Consider the following 16,289-nt stretch of genomic DNA (forward strand, 5'->3'; position numbering starts at 1 on the left):
CATATTCACTGATATTACAGAAGCATTGTTGCAGTCAGGGCACCTTCTTTCTCCCTTTCCTTCCTTTGTCACATCTGTTCAGTCTGTTAACAAACACAGGCTGTGGTAACTGTTACACAAGCGGCACACACACACACACACACACACACACACACACACACACACACACACACACACACACTTTTAACTGATGTGATGCAAGTCTTCCTCACAGGGTTGAAGAACTGTGCTGTTGCCTCAGACTCGGGGTGGGAACCAGTGATTGAGGACACAAAAATGCAGAAACTAAATCAGCATTCTGCAATACAATGAATGAGAAATCTATGCTGGCAGCAGTCAGTTTTTCAAAAATACATTGCATTTTAGTATATCACAATCCTGATTGCATAGCCTGCATTTAATTTTAATTAGAAAGAAAGAAAAAATCCCAACTATGTCACTGCTCAGTACACCTGCATGGATAATTGTGCAGCCAAAAACACATGAGAAAAAGTATAGGGAACTGATTAAACAGCATGTTTAAACAATTCAGCTTAAGTTGCTATTAGCAATGTAAACTTCATATGTGCTGTGCACAAAAATAATCTTGACAGCAGTGGTGACGATAACAGGAGAAGCAACAGTAACTAACTGCTTAGCCAACAGTCAGTTCGTACCTGTACTGCGATAACCTGCAATGTTACATTATAGCCTCACCAAATATAGCAAAGGACCATGGATTATTTGTAACAGAAAGTTCACAGATGTTTTGATCCTTTCTGAGAATGAGCACAGAGGCTGGGACCTGATGTGCTAGGCTGTCAAAAGCAGAGTGAGGGGCGAGGGCGAACTGGAGGTGTCAGAAGGCAATTTGCAATCCTCAATCTGCAGCTTTCGAAGAAAAACTGTTAAAGAGCTGGATTAAATAAGGGTAGTGTAATATGAAGGAGAAAAAGACAGACCTAAAGAAGAAGTGGTGAGTGAAAAAAGGGGAATTGGTATGGGGCAGTGCAGAGGCAGGAAGAGAAATCCTAATGCTCTTAATGATGACATCTTATACTCTGTAGTCAGTAGTAGAGGAGGAGACAGAGAGTTAGAGAAAATGTACAGAAAATGCCAACAGCATAAAGCAATGTGATATTGATTCAACAAAGCAGAGAGAACCACACTGAGATGGACAGCAATCAGGATAACATCCAGGCCAACATGATATTGAAACATGTTTATAATATTAGGTTTATTCACAATGAAGTACAAGTATAGGTTGAGACAAACAATAGATAAAAATCCTGTTGCCCATGAGATGAGGATATCTCTCTATTGCTGAGCTTGACCTCTGATCTCACTATGTCAGAAGAAAGTAAAGAGATCTTATCACAGGAACAACATCCACAAAGACTTCGCCTTGAATCATGTGAAGTATGTAAGAAATATGTTCACAGCATATGGTTTTACGTATGTAATATACTGAGAGGCAAATTGGCACATGCTCCGGTGGACAATGTACACTATGTGTAATCTTTCAAACAACGTGACACAAGAGCTCACTGAGAGTTCACAGATGCCTTGATATCTGGTCGTGACAGGCAGAGGTCATGCCACACCTATGCAGCCAATGAGAGCAGACAGAGTCTGGGAGAGGAGAGGAGTCAGAGAGGGAGAGACAGAGAAGGAAAGCAGCAACCAGAAAAGCCCAAAGGAAAAAAAGGAAAAAAGTAATTATAAAGTTATCTGGAAAGAGCTGGATTCACAAGATCACAGGAGAATCAGTTGAAATTATCTGTTGCAGCCAATCAGTGTCCTAGGAGGGACTACTGGCAGCTACGGGTGTAGTTTTAGGTGTGACAACCGCAATAAGTGTCCGTGGAACCATCTCATCTCAAACAAACAATGGCAGTTCTTGAAGAGGTTAGCATAGATACCACAATATGTGAATTTTGTTACCAAGGCCAGGCTGGCTTTTTTTTCTCCTGTTTCCAATCATTATGTTATGCGAAAATAACATATTTACTATACAGACATTAAAGTGGTATGGATCTTAGCAAGACAGTAAATAAGCATATTTTCTTATAATGAATTATTCCATTAAAGTCTGTGTATTTCTCTGTTGCTTACTTTAGCTATGTGTGTATGTGTAGCTTATATGCTTTGAACCTTGGGCCAATAATTATTAAAAATCCATTACATATAAAGGTTCAGAATTGGGAGTGTTTTAAACTTAAAAAATATAATAATCCACTGGCCATACACCTGATGATTGTGTGTGTGCATGTGGGAGTGTGCTGTTATGATCCTTTAGCATTGGGGCAAATTTTGATTTAATGCTCCTACATAAAAAAAAACAATCTTCATAAATAAAGTGCTAACTGGCACAAGGATTATCATTTCATCATGTTACCACAATTAAATAAATGAAATGATGTTACTGAGGTCTGTTGCAGGACAAACCATTTGTATTAAAGTAAACTGAATAATACAAGAAAAATAAACAATAAAATATATTAATTGTGACAAAAAATACCTGCAGTAAAGAAAGATAACTACAGCTCTACCATTTTATCATGACGGACAGACAGTCACAGTAGAGAAAGCACTGTTATCAGTGATATTAAAGTTAAGTTTTGTTGTATTTTATACAAAACGAGTCACTGTATTCGCCCTTGCATGATAACCTAAACAGGTTTTCTTGGAATTACGATATACCTGGTTATCAAAGCAATTAATTTACAGACTCTCCATGAGATACATATGTGTGGTTATTGCTTTTTGCTCCCAGTGTTAGTAAGAAAAATGGTCACAACACTTCCAGCTGTGATAGTACCTTTTGTTGCAGTGGCTCAGTTCTGTAAATATGCTGTTGAATAAACATATACTGTGTTGATATATTTGAGTTATTTTACCACTGTCTCAATCAGGAGACATTAACTGAAAAGGGGGCTTAAATAATTATTAAAGGGACAGTTAACCCCCAAATCAAAAATATGAGAAATTTATATATACATATATATACCTTGTTGTGAGCAGTTTCATATGAAACTGCTCACAACAAGGTCTGTGGATTATCTTGAGTAACTGGGTCGTGATTTTTGGAAATCTGAAGAACTCTAAAACACTGCAAGTCACTAAATAAATCTAGATGGATAGATACACTACAGACCAGAGGAAAAACATGTATTTTTGATTTGGGGGTGAACTGTCCCTTTAATAATTATTTAAGCCCCCTTTTCAGTTTCTTTTCTTCTTTTTTCTGAGTTTAACGTCACCGTTAAATGTCAGTAGGTTGGTGGTTTGTGGTTTGCACATGTCACTTCCTGGCACGTGCATCAATTGACCTCATGACACACTTTGAGTGACAGCCCCATCATTTGCATAATGATGGATGGATTGTGCATAATCCATAAGGACTTAATTAATTTTAATATAAAAAATGAAAATACAGAAATACAGAAAGTTTGTGAGTTTGGGGAGGTAAATAAGGGTAATAACGTAAAAGGAAAAAATAAATGAATAAATCAATCAATTTTGAATAACTTAATAACGTAGTAATGACTACTGAGTATTTATGGACCAGAACATCAGAACATGTTCTGATGTTCTGGTCCATAAATACCAGAACCAGAACATCAGAACATGTTTATGGGTGTCTCGGCTGGTGTGATCCCATTTCAAGATGGTCCCTATTGACTAGATTTATTTCTATTATTATTTATTTATAATATTATTATTTGGTGCATTTCAAGGCATATTAATGTACTTATTGAGTCATTTATGTATTTATTTATTTACTTATTTTGGCAGATTCTATCCTCCATACAGAAGGGTTTGCATTTTGTCTGCAGTAAATGTATTCTTTCTATTATACTGCTGTGGTATGAAATGGCATTACTTGTGTTTTGATGTTGACGAACTGTTAGAGTTCACCACTAAAGTTCAGTTCCTGATCACCACACGTATCAGGGTATTCTCACTGTGACTGTGTCCATCATTTCCAACTTGGCAGCAATGTGGCTTTGAAATTACAAGGTGCTGAGCAAGGGCAAAATCTCACTCATCTCTCTACAGAGGTGTTTCCATTTTCCAGTACCAGCTATTACAGTGGTAAACAATCAAACACAGCACCAAAGGCCTGACTGATGTGGGGGCACTGCACTGTGTGGGTCTTCAAAAACAACACGCCTACTAAACTCCTGCTTCCTGAGCGAAGCCTGGTGGTTTGGAAAGTTGCTATTACAAATATTCCTTTAAATAACACCAACTTTAACGGACATAAAATTGTGGCTTGTCTCTGCCTACAACACAAGCACCACTACTGTATTCTGGTTTTGTTCGGGATTACATAAGAAATAAAACAAAATTGATTACATAATATTTATTTCTTCTGTTAATGATATGTATTGTTTTCTGATATTGTTGTTAATCCTTTAGTGTTAATCCTCTCCAGTTCTGATATAAGTGATGCTATCACAGTACCGCCATTGTTTGTTCAAACAAGTTGCGTTCATGAACGTTTCTCATTGTCGTCACACCTAAAATCACACCCGTAGCTACCAGTAGTCCTCCTAGAACGCTGATTGGCTGCACCACCTTTGGTGTTCACACAGATAATTGAACCCTGGCAAGCTGGATTCTCGTGTGATCCTGTGAATCCAGCTGCCTCACAAGGTGGAGGTATTTGATGTGTGGATTTGGAAATAATTGTTTTCTTTGTGTCTGCCAGTGCTGCTTATCAAAACAAACCCCCCTTTTTGATCAAATTATGTGAAGAAGCAGTGAGATATGTTTCCCTGTTGCTGGTGAAGGAGCCTCAGCGACAGAAGAAAAGCAGCAGTTTCACATTAAACAGAGAGTATAAATTTGACTTCAACCACAGCATCCTATGTTCCCTTTGCTGTAACTTATCATCCTCACCAGGTGCAATGACTTGTGTGTATGATTGTGCGAGTGTGTGATCAACTGACCGACAGCTTGTCTGCAGCTAATCTTGCATACTACTGGAGCAATGAGCCTAATTATTTTTGTGCACATTTTTTAGCACATGCTAATGTTAACAAAACTTTGCAAATCTCTGCTGGTTGCATCTGGCAGTTGTGGTGGCATTGCAGTAGGTGCTTCACCATCTGCTGCTTGGCAGGAATCTACACTTTACTGAGTGACCTCATCTAGTAAACAATTAAAAAGTTTTTGTCATGTGACTAAAATCCTACCCTGATAACAACCTATTCTTACCCTTAGATGGTTTATGATACGTCTAAACTCAATTGTCACCAAATACTCAGGCTCCATATGTAAAAATACCATGTTGGGTACTACAGTTGTGTACAGGCTGCAGCAGGCTGCATAGACTGCTGCCCATATGCCATAGTACCATTAACTAATAGGATGTCCACTTAATTGTTGCACCAAGGTGATATTTCAAATACAAGCCATGCTCAAAATGTCACCTTTACCAAACAAACCTCACATGGACATGGAAAAACAGCTTGACAACAATGTAAATGGCTGGAGTAAACCTTGGGAGTAAATGAAAAAAAAGGAAAGACTGCTTGTTAAAGTGTCACATTATGGCACAGAAGTCCAGGTAGTGAATTTCAAACTGGCTTACCTCTTGTGTGACATTCCTGAGTTATAAAAAAAAAAAATCCCTGAAATGGCACAGTAGATCGTTTCCAGCAGAAGAGTACCAGGGAGTACATCCTACCTCTGTATCGGATCCAGATTAGAGAGAGTTGATGAGCCCCTGACTGACGAAGCGCAGCACTTTGCCACCCCAGGGAATAGCCGGGGAGAGGAAATGATGGAGTCAAAAACAGAAAAACACTCTGAAGGTATGTAATGATGGAAAAGCTCTGCTCCTGTGAAACAGAGGACTGAGCTCAATAAAATGGGAAAGACTTTGTACTGACAAGAACAGGACACTATAACACTGTTTGTGACAGCAAGTATAGAGAGCAATAGTTCACAACAAAAACTTCACTTCTATGATAATTCCATCCGTTGTGTTTCAGACTTTTGTTGCATTTGCTGGACTTTGGATTTGTTTTTTGGACTTTTGCTCCTTATTTATCCTTTTTGGGTGTACCATCTTATTAAGTTTTGACACATGTTAATTTTGGTGGAACTTTGCAAATCTCTGCAAAGGCTTGTCAGGTTCCAGACTAAAGTAAAAACAGAAAGCAGCCCAAAGGATTCACTTTTTTTGGCTAACTGAAAACAGTAATGCCAGGGCAATTTTAGCCGCTAATCAAACCAGCTGCCTGCTCCTTTATTTACATATGCAAGACTTTAAGTTGCTGCTGGTTTAAGTCTAGTGCATGCCTGAAACATACCAGCCATACAACCAATAAGCTGGTCTGAGGCATGCAGCAATAAAGCACACACTCAAGTATAGCAGCCTACACATGGAAGCAAAAGAAGTAACTGTGTGAAGAATGAAAGCTTGAGGGAGAAGTTCATTTCAACACTGCCAAGCTAGAGACTGTTGCAGCTTCCCAAAATTAGTTGGAAGGAATGAACCAGGCTGGCTGGAACAAACGGTCAGCTCTCATATGGTTAACTACAGCAATAAACACCCCTACTAGCTTTCCAACATGTAAGAATCATCTGAAGGTGTGGCTCAAGGCAAACCAGACTTGTGACCACTTCATACTAGAATTGTGTGTACATAAATACATTTATCTATGCTAACCTAGTGCAATAGTATGTGCATGCAGACATCTGTGCATGCAAACCTTGGAAGCAAAACAGAAATATGCAATACACACCAGCACTTTACAATATATAATGTGCACTTAGCACTTTAAGCACTTTAACTCTAACAGTCTCATTTTCTCCTGGTTTGTCTTGGCCAACATCTCATAATCATATATTGTACTGTGTGTCTTTGTGTGTTACAGTACAGCTTTTTACAGTTATTACTAATTTTCAGTTTCTTGTTTTACTTATTTTCTGTTGTTGTGAAGTTTATGTAGAATTGTAATTTGTGAAGTTTGTTATGTAACATCAGCCCGCCAAGGGACTACAGATGGAAATTAGCCTCTGGCTATAATATTGCATATTTACATGTAAATGTTCATTAATATGCACTGTCCCTGTTTTAATTAATTAAATAAATAAATAAGTCTGCACAAGTACACTCACACTGTATATTTAATGAAAAGTAAATAAATAATAAAATCATTAAGTTTTAAAAGAAACATAAAAACTATTTGGTGTCTGAAAACTGATGCAGTGTAAAAGGCAAGAATAGGGACATACAAGTAGTTTTGGAAAATAACAGACAAAGCAATTAAAACTCAGGTCGAATCAGGAAAGGCTCTTCCATAAAAGTATGTTTTAAGCAGGGATATAAAGGAGATCCCTGACTTGGCTGAGCTGATTTCCTCGGGCAGATTGTCCCAGAGCCTCGGGGTTCTGACTGCAAACAGTCTGTCCCCTTCAGTTTTCAGCAGGGCCTGTGGAACAGACATAAGACCTTTGCCTGTGGATCTCAAGGTACGTACTAGTGTGTAAGGAACAAAGAGGTCAGCAATATAAGGCAGTTATTTCTGTGTTTACTTTTGGTGGCTGTCCTTTCAAATGATTTATGTACACTTTTTCAAATATGGAAAGCTTTACAAGGCTCACACCTAGGCCTGGGTGGTATCTATTTTGTCATACCTTCATACCCTCCTGATGTGTCATTGGGTTGTCCGGTATATGACAGCATTTGTGTAAAAAAAACACACCAACGATAATATAAAAACTGAGTTGCTGGTGATAGAAGTCATTGTATCATGTATGCCATTATTTAGCCTTCAGTTCCATGTGTCTTAATAAGAAATTAGCCTACTTAGAAAAGTATTGCTGGGTGTATAGAAGAATTAATAAATAGGAAATACTGACACTTTGCTGCAGCATATGCAACACATCATGTGGGGTTAATCAATGGTCACCAATCAGCAGTTGAATAAAATCCTGTAGCTGATAAACTGTTTTTGTAGCTGGAAGAAGTCATCTCAAGATAGTTATAAATGGTAAGATTTTTATGACTCCACAGCTGGTCATTAATTGATTAGCTAGGATATCTATAGAGCAGAAATGATCAGCCAATTATTTCTTTTCTACCTCCAAATAATTGTTGTTGTAACTGTTGGCTGTTTAAATAAATTTGTTTCAGTTTATGCTTTTATTTCCACTACATAAAAAACAGTTGCAACTTCTACAGTATGTTTTACATAACTTAATTCACAGTGACAGTACTAAAAATCATACCTTTGGAACTTTTAAATACCCTGGTATACCCTAATACCCTGACACCGTCCAAGCCTACTCGTGCAAGTGCAAAGCTAGCATAGCCAAAGCAGCAAGGGTGTGGAATTGGGTAGGGATAGGGACATGTCCCTGCCAATATCTAGGGATTACTGAACTGTCCCTTGAAATAATTGCAATAAATCACTGTCTAATCACTGTTTAATATAACTGTTGTAACTAGTGTAACTGTTCAGTATTATGACAAAGCAACTGTGCTCATTATAGATGGCAAAACATGTGTTTTCAAGTTTAGTAAGATTGTCTTTCCCTACATTGGTTTGGTCCACTGTCCTCCAATCGCTGTGGGCCTCCTTTACTGTCAAAATATTTAATATATGAATAAAGCAAATAACAACAAATTTAGTGAGTTATTAAGACCATCAAGGGGAAAGTGAGTAATACACACAAATCAATTATTTTGTATTTTATTCCCATGCATGCTGTAGTCTCAGTCTCTAAGCACCTCTCTGCATATATTTTTTATTATTTACATGTTTATTGTCCCTACCAATAGTGGTATGAAATATCCGCCCCTGCAAAGCAGCCACAATTATGAAACTAACGCCCAAGTTTGAAAATTACCAACATTTTCCTTTAATTTTCAAGGCCTACATTAAAAGCAAAGACTTTAAGGGAAGAGGAACAAATGCTATATGCCATGAATGGAAAGAAATCTGTGGCCATTGACCAAATAAAAGTTCTCCTGGAGGCTGAACGTGCAAGTTGAGACAGTGTAAAAATGTTACACCAAGAAACAGACTCAACCATAAAATCCCATAAAAAAAGTGCTTGACAAAAGCCAGAGCCCTCATGTAAACATTTATCGCTCAAAGCTTCTGAGGATGACTACATGCTCTGTGTTTTAATCTCTCTTGATCTTGAAGGTATTTTCGTAGAAACTGCTCCATGCATTAAAAGTGAAGAGCACTGTACATGCTCAAGGGGAAGTGCCAGTGGACATATAAATATACACGCACACACAACATTTCTCTTTCACACACTCAAATACTATTACTTAAATTTATCGATGCTGTCTGCTTAAATAATCTTCATGCGTCTAAATAAATTGAAGAATTAAATGTTAAAGCCAGATATGTGCTGCAATTCATCCGAAACAGACAAAGCTTATTCTCACAAATGACATATTAGATATACACATGACGGCAGTGATTTGTTCTCCAAATATAGTGAATGAGACAGAGCTGAACCTCGGAGGTGCTTTAGCCTGTGTTTAGGACACCCCTGTCATCGGCCCCTCACTACCAACCTATAGACATGACCCAGACTGCCAAATATAAACTCAAGCAGGCTGCAGCCATACACACCCAGTGAGACAGCGACAGCTAAAGGCTGGAACTCACAGTAACACTAAATGCAACACACACACACAAATACACAAACCCCCAAAAGGCACTGACGCATGTGTCCGTGAAGTGTAATCCCCGTTAATCCACACAAACAGCAAACAGTCAATGGGCGATGAGTGTGCACAAGTGTGTGCGCATGTGTGTATTTTCTGTGCAGTTGTGAGGACCATCTTGCCTTTAGGTGAAACGAGAGAAGATATTATGGAGAATCAGAGGTCCTACATGTATACTAAAGTGGTAAAAAATATTCAGTCAAACAGAAATATGACACATAATAGGCATATTTGCAGCAGCAACATATTCTTAAACAGTCTCTTATATTTTCTCTTAAATTTCAGTTAAGAAAGAAAGAGAAGTCAAGTCCAGATGCACCAAACATTCTTTACCAGCTGCATCCACTCTTACTCTCCTGTAGTGAATGATGAATCCCACATGATCATAAACTGGAAGGATGTGGCCAACTGTTTGTTATCAGCATAAATAACGCCCCTAAACACTACATAAGGACAGGTGTTTTGCAGTGCACAAACTCTCTGGCACATCGCCAAGAACTAGAGAGACACCATGATAAATGTCTATAAGAGGAAGAACTTCAGCAGTAGTGAAAATCACATGTTGTGATGCAGTTAAAGTCATTCCCCTAAAGGTGAATCCTTTCATTGTTTGATTATTATATAACTATTTGAAATATAATTTGAACAAATAATTATATATAAATAGTAATTACTATTATTATAAATAATAATAATATAAAAATAATATGTAAATATTCTTTAAACTTGTGTTTCCTTGTGTTGGACAAACAATTAGTGAGAAGAGCAAAAATAAGAAAGCATTGGTGAATCAAATCAAGGACATGAACAAGAAATTACGAAAAAATAACAGATATCAGTCACACTGAGCTTTAATTTTCACAGTATTTTAGACAGCTGGGGTTTGTACCAAAGTGCATAGAGCTACAGCTGTTTAAATTAAATTAAAATCAAAATTAAATTAAGATGTAATTCCTCTCAAACTATGGGACAAAGCTAAGATAGGGCTTTAACTGGGGTTCAAGGCATAGTTTCAGCTTTTTCTATAGGAAGGTGCAGTGTAAGGTGTAGTCTGATACATCCATATTGATGATTTCAAACTTTTAAAGGTCCAGTGTGTAAGGTTTACAGGGATTAATTGTCAGAATATGTCAGAAATGGAGGATAATATCCATAAGGATGTTTTTCATTAGTGTACAATCACCTAAAAATAAGAATCATTGTTTTTGTTGACTTAAATGGGCTACATCTGAAGTGCGTGGGTTCTCTTTTACAGAGTCCAGTATGATGCGTCACCATGTTTCTACAGCAGCCCAGAAAGGACCAACCAAACACTGGTTTAAGATACAGAGAGTTCTCATTTTGCGGTCACCATTGGCTCTCCTGCTTGCATGGAGGAGGAAGGTAAGAAAAGGTGTCTGCAAGTTCACTGATGCTGCTAAATCCCACACACTGGTCCTGCAAGATTTAAATTTACTGATTTTTTTTTTTTTTTTTTTTTTTTACAATCACACTAACATATTGAGTATAATCCATCCATTAGTTTTTACAATTCCTTTCTTTCAGGAAGCCTATCCCAAAATGCACTGGGCAAGAGGAAGGCGACACCCCGCAGGTCTGTCTAAAACTCACATGCACACAGAGAACCACATTTAACTCCACCTATGGGAAATTTTTTCCAGAGTTTCCAGTTCACCTCATATTTAGATTGTGGGAGAAAGTCAGAACACCTGCAGACAGAGAGAACATGCAGAGAACATGCAAACTCCTCATAAGAACCCATCTGCCGGATTCACATGCAGGACCTTCCAGCTGTGAGGCGACGGTGTTAACCGCTGAGCCACTGTGCCACCCGTTGGTCATAGTGCATACTAATAATTGTGTCCTCGTTTCGCTTCATCTTACAAACACTCACTGCTGTGCAGTGGAATCAGTCTGTGCTCTCCTTATTTACCACACGGCTCGCCAAGTTGTCTTTGTTTTGGTTGGTTAGAAAGAGTGAATATAAACAACCAAGTGTGAAGGGAGACATAGAATTTGTTTGAAGCTTTAGTAGGTTGGTGACCATTTGGAGATTTTTTTATTTCCTTTCATCACATTCTTTCATTAAAACAGAGTGGTGAGACAGTAATTGCTCTACCTGCCAGGCGTAAACCAGGAGGGGATGATCTGCCAATCACAGACCTCGCTATTAAACTTTAGTATTGTAAGTCTTGTAGTACTTCTCCATGACATTATGAATAAAACATTATACAGACTTGTGTCATCTACAGGAGCATAAAACACAATATCCCGGCCCCTAGTCCACATTAGACAGTTACAAGATTGTGGCTAATCATCTGAGTCCTCTATGCAGAGTATGAACAGGATTTTCACTTCCAGAACCTCACTGTTGAGCTCTGTTTGTAAGAGGAAGAATATGTTATGTCTTCTTTCAAAAAGTTATTAATTTATGATTAGAATTTAATTTCCTGTGAGAATCCTGTGAGATTTTTTTTAGTTTATATCTTAAATAACAGTCTAGAAAGAAAGTAATAATTTTGTTTAGTTTTCTTCACAGAATTGAAAGAAATGCTGAGATATAGGCATATATTTATTTTATGTTTTCTTCCATCCCTTAAATTCAAGAAGATCCTATGACCCCCGTGTGAAGCTTTGGATTGAATGCTGCTTTTGACGATGTAACAACAATAAAACTAATACTTTGACAAGTTTTTGAAAAGAATACTTGTGTTGTGGTGTTTTCTTTTACTTAAGCAGTTTTGTAACACAAGTACTTTTACTTGTAAATGAGTAATATTTCAGTGATGTAACAGTACTTGTACTTGAGTACAGATTTTCAGTACTCTTTCCACCACTGGGCATAGTGTTGAAAGAGTGGATTCAAGAGCACCAAACCTGATTGCACATGGCTTATAAAGGTTGCTGGAAAAGGAATTTTAAACGCTTGCCACATAAATGTTTATCTATGGAAATGTATCATTCATTAATTAGTAATATTTTTGCATAAAACAAAAATGAAAAGTGACATAATCTGCAGCCTCTGTGCTTATCATGGTGAGGCAACACACACATCCAGGGTGATGCTGAGATCAGCTTGTTTCTTGATTTTGGTTTTCTCATTTTAAAATGAAAATCTGTTGGCCAGACAGTACACTGACCCAAAAGCCATGGCATTTGTCACACAATGTCACACATAACTTTTCACCCATTCGTGACATTCACCTTTTACATTCGACCAAAGTATATTTTGCAAATGTTGAAAAATAAAAGTTTTTGTTGGTTTAAGAGCAACAATTTCTGTTCTGTGATTTAATTTTAAAAGTTATGCTAAGAAAGTTCAGCTTTGCCCTGCAGAATCACTTAGAAATAACTTTTTTTGTTAATGGTCATATTTACTCAGGCAAGTTATTGAGGCTTCAGATTAAAATGTCTTCTTTGCTGCCTTAACGGTAAAACATTAACATAATCTTTAGGTCTCCTCTTTTTCGCTTGGTGTTGAGACAGAATTTGCAAAAAGAGGGCTTCTATGTGTCCTGTTGTTTATTTTTTTTTATCAGTTGCCATGAGCTTGTGTTATTTTCAACAAGAAGTGTAATTTGTGAACATGAACAGCTCTTCCAAAGTCAGCAACAACTAAACTGACATTGATACTTTGACAACAAGTGTGTGGCTGTCAGGGATTCACACTGTGAGCTCTATTTAATGGCTTCAGCCACATCCTGTCCATTTTATGATCCAAATAGCAAAGTGATGGTGAAATGGCTCATTGCAGTTGCACATGAAAATAATGTTACTAAGACTCTACATGGTGAATGAATTCAAAGGTTTTGGCATTTAAGATGTTGATCTTTTGTAAGGAAATATAAATCATCACTAATTCTGTGTCCCAGTCTTGTTTGACGTCAGTAACTCCATCTCACTTGCATCCTCACAACTCGAGCGTGACTATAAAAAGACATTTTGCATGAAAAATGCAGAAGACTTTCAACCCTGATGCCCCAGTCACATCACCACTACCACCTGACTTTTTTTTTCCAAGAACATTCATAGCTCATATCTTTCAGATGTGTTCTCTGTAGTTGATCTGCACAGCGGTTAGGCAAAAATTAAGCAGGAAATAAAAAGGTTCCTGTCAGAACAGAGAGATAGTTGAGGTGCCACAGAGGCCGCTTTGCTGAAAAAAGAGAAAACTCAATAAAAGAGACAACTGAAAAAACACTTTGAGAGCCACTTGAAGCTGCGAATTTTTAAGGAAAAGCAGCTCAAAGGGTTATCTGTCTGAGCAGTTCATACTTATGACCTTCACATACACTTCATCACCATGCATCCTTCATTGAAAAACAGTTTCTTCACTCAATATTATACTTTTTTTTTTTTTGTTTTTTTAAATGATGATTGTTAACAAACACCACTGCACATTTCAGCAACATTTTTGGGTTGCACTTTATTTTACAGTACAGTAATAAGATGTGATAAGCCATACTTTGTATCAAATTAGACAAAAACTAGAAATAACATAATAAACACAGCTATACCCTAATTAGACACCATACACCCAACAATACAGTAATAAGACTTAACAAGCTTTTGTTTGTATCAGATTATATATATGTTCTTTATTAGACAGTATTAGATCATTTAATACACCTTTAATAGACTTCATTAGAGGGCCATTAGGGATACACTACAACAGAACTGCACTGTAAACTAAAGTGTATCATTCCCCACTGCTAGACCTTTATTAGACTATTAGAAGGTCATTATGGACATATTAGAAGAGAACTGTATTGTAAACTAAAGTGTATTATTCTCCACTGTTGGACCCCTATTAGACTTAATTAGAGGGTACATGTGACACATTGCAGCAGAACTGTACTGTAAACTAAAAAGTCTTAAAATGGTCTAACTGTGGAAATTGATACACATTTGTTTACAGCATAGTTATGTTGTGTCCCTAATTACCTTTTAATATAATTTAATATGGTCTAATACTAAATGGTCAAATATAAAACAAAATACAAAGTAATACAAAGTAATACAAAGTACAACTTGTTATGTCTTATTTATGGTCTGCAAAATAAAGTGCAACCATTTTTTATCTTCCTACATCTCTTCTCACCTCCCTCTCATATATTCTCTTCCCCCTCCTTTACTTTACACATCACTAAAGATGCAGAATCTTTCTGTGAGGCACCTCTTTGTATCTGTTTGTATTTTCATCGACTCCTTCTCTGCTTTTTTAAGTGATTAAATATGCCGGCATGTTTCGTGTTCTTCCTTTTTTTGTCACCAGTGCAGGATCTTGTCCCTCCTCTGTATTGTAAAGGCTGTGGCCCCGGCAGTTGAAGTGCTTCAGCTTGATGCTGCTGGTAGTTATGAATAAAAGACGCCTTGTTCTGTTGTAGTCTGGCCCTGCATCTGCCTGCAGCTGCTGTTTAAGTGATCTCTGAGGACCCCTGGCTGGTATTTGGGGAAGACAGAGAAAAGAAGGAACATGTGTGACATGACAATTGCGAGAACTTATTTACATTCATCTCGGCATGAGCAGGAAAATGGCCGAATGTAGGGAGTCTGGATGCATGTGTGAATTCATGAGTTTGACAGGTGTACTTGTGTTCCTTGGCCTAACCTGATACATGTTTGTTTGTGTGTGTGTGTGTGTGTGTGTGTGTGTGTGTGTGTGTGTGTGTGTGTGTGTGTGTGTGTGTTTGTGTGTGTGTGTGTGTGTGTGTGTGTGTGGTGCAGTCGGGGGTTTTGCAGGCAGGGGTTAAACTCCAGAGTGATGCTCCATGGAGCGCAATGAGAGGAGAGGTTCTCAGGGACAACACAAGCCATTCCAAATAGCACTCAGTCTGAATAATGCAGCAGTATGGAGGAGGGAGGGTGGAACGAGGAGGAAGAGGAGGAGGAGGAGGAGGTGCAGAGAAGAAGAAGAGGAAGAATTAGAGGACAGAGAGATTGTGTAGCGAGTGGGGAGCAAAAGAGTTGCCGAATGAAGCAAGCACAGTGAAAGGCGGAGAAAATATTTGGGGAAATAAGGTGCAGGATGAAGGGGGAGCAAGAAATGGAGGGGAAATGCGGAGGAGGGCTGATTCACAGTGACACAGAAGAGGGAGGGAAGAAGAGAGAAATGGAGGAAGAGGGTGGCAGAAGTGATGAAGAAGAAATAGGGGCACAGAAAACAGTGGAGAAGGATGTGGAGGCAAGATACGATATGAAAAATACGAGCAATCAGTACGTAAAGAGTAGAGAAAAATGGAAGACAGCAGGAGAGAGGAAAAGAGGAGACGAGAAGGGAGTGATGAACAGTAGAGGGGAGAGGAAAGACAAAGGAGGCCAGGAGAGAGATACTCAGTGAGATAGAAAAGATCTCAGATGTTAGAATCATTTCCCACTTGGCCGTAGTTCCATTTTTTTTTTTTAAAGAGCTCACTTTCTGAAAGCCAAAAATCTTTTTCTCAAGGTCTAATAATAACTCTTCATATACAGCTCTGCGCTCCTATTGGTGGAGCTGAAAATTGCTGAAAGCTGAAATTGGTGGTGCAGTATTTTCCTACTATTAAATGAACGCATTATTCAGATAGTGAGATGTGCACACACAGTCAGGTTCAGAACTCAC

Source organism: Lutjanus erythropterus, chromosome 13, assembly GCF_056507025.1.
Source record: "Lutjanus erythropterus isolate fLutEry1 chromosome 13, fLutEry1.hap2, whole genome shotgun sequence".
Lineage (NCBI taxonomy): Eukaryota > Metazoa > Chordata > Actinopteri > Lutjaniformes > Lutjanidae > Lutjanus > Lutjanus erythropterus.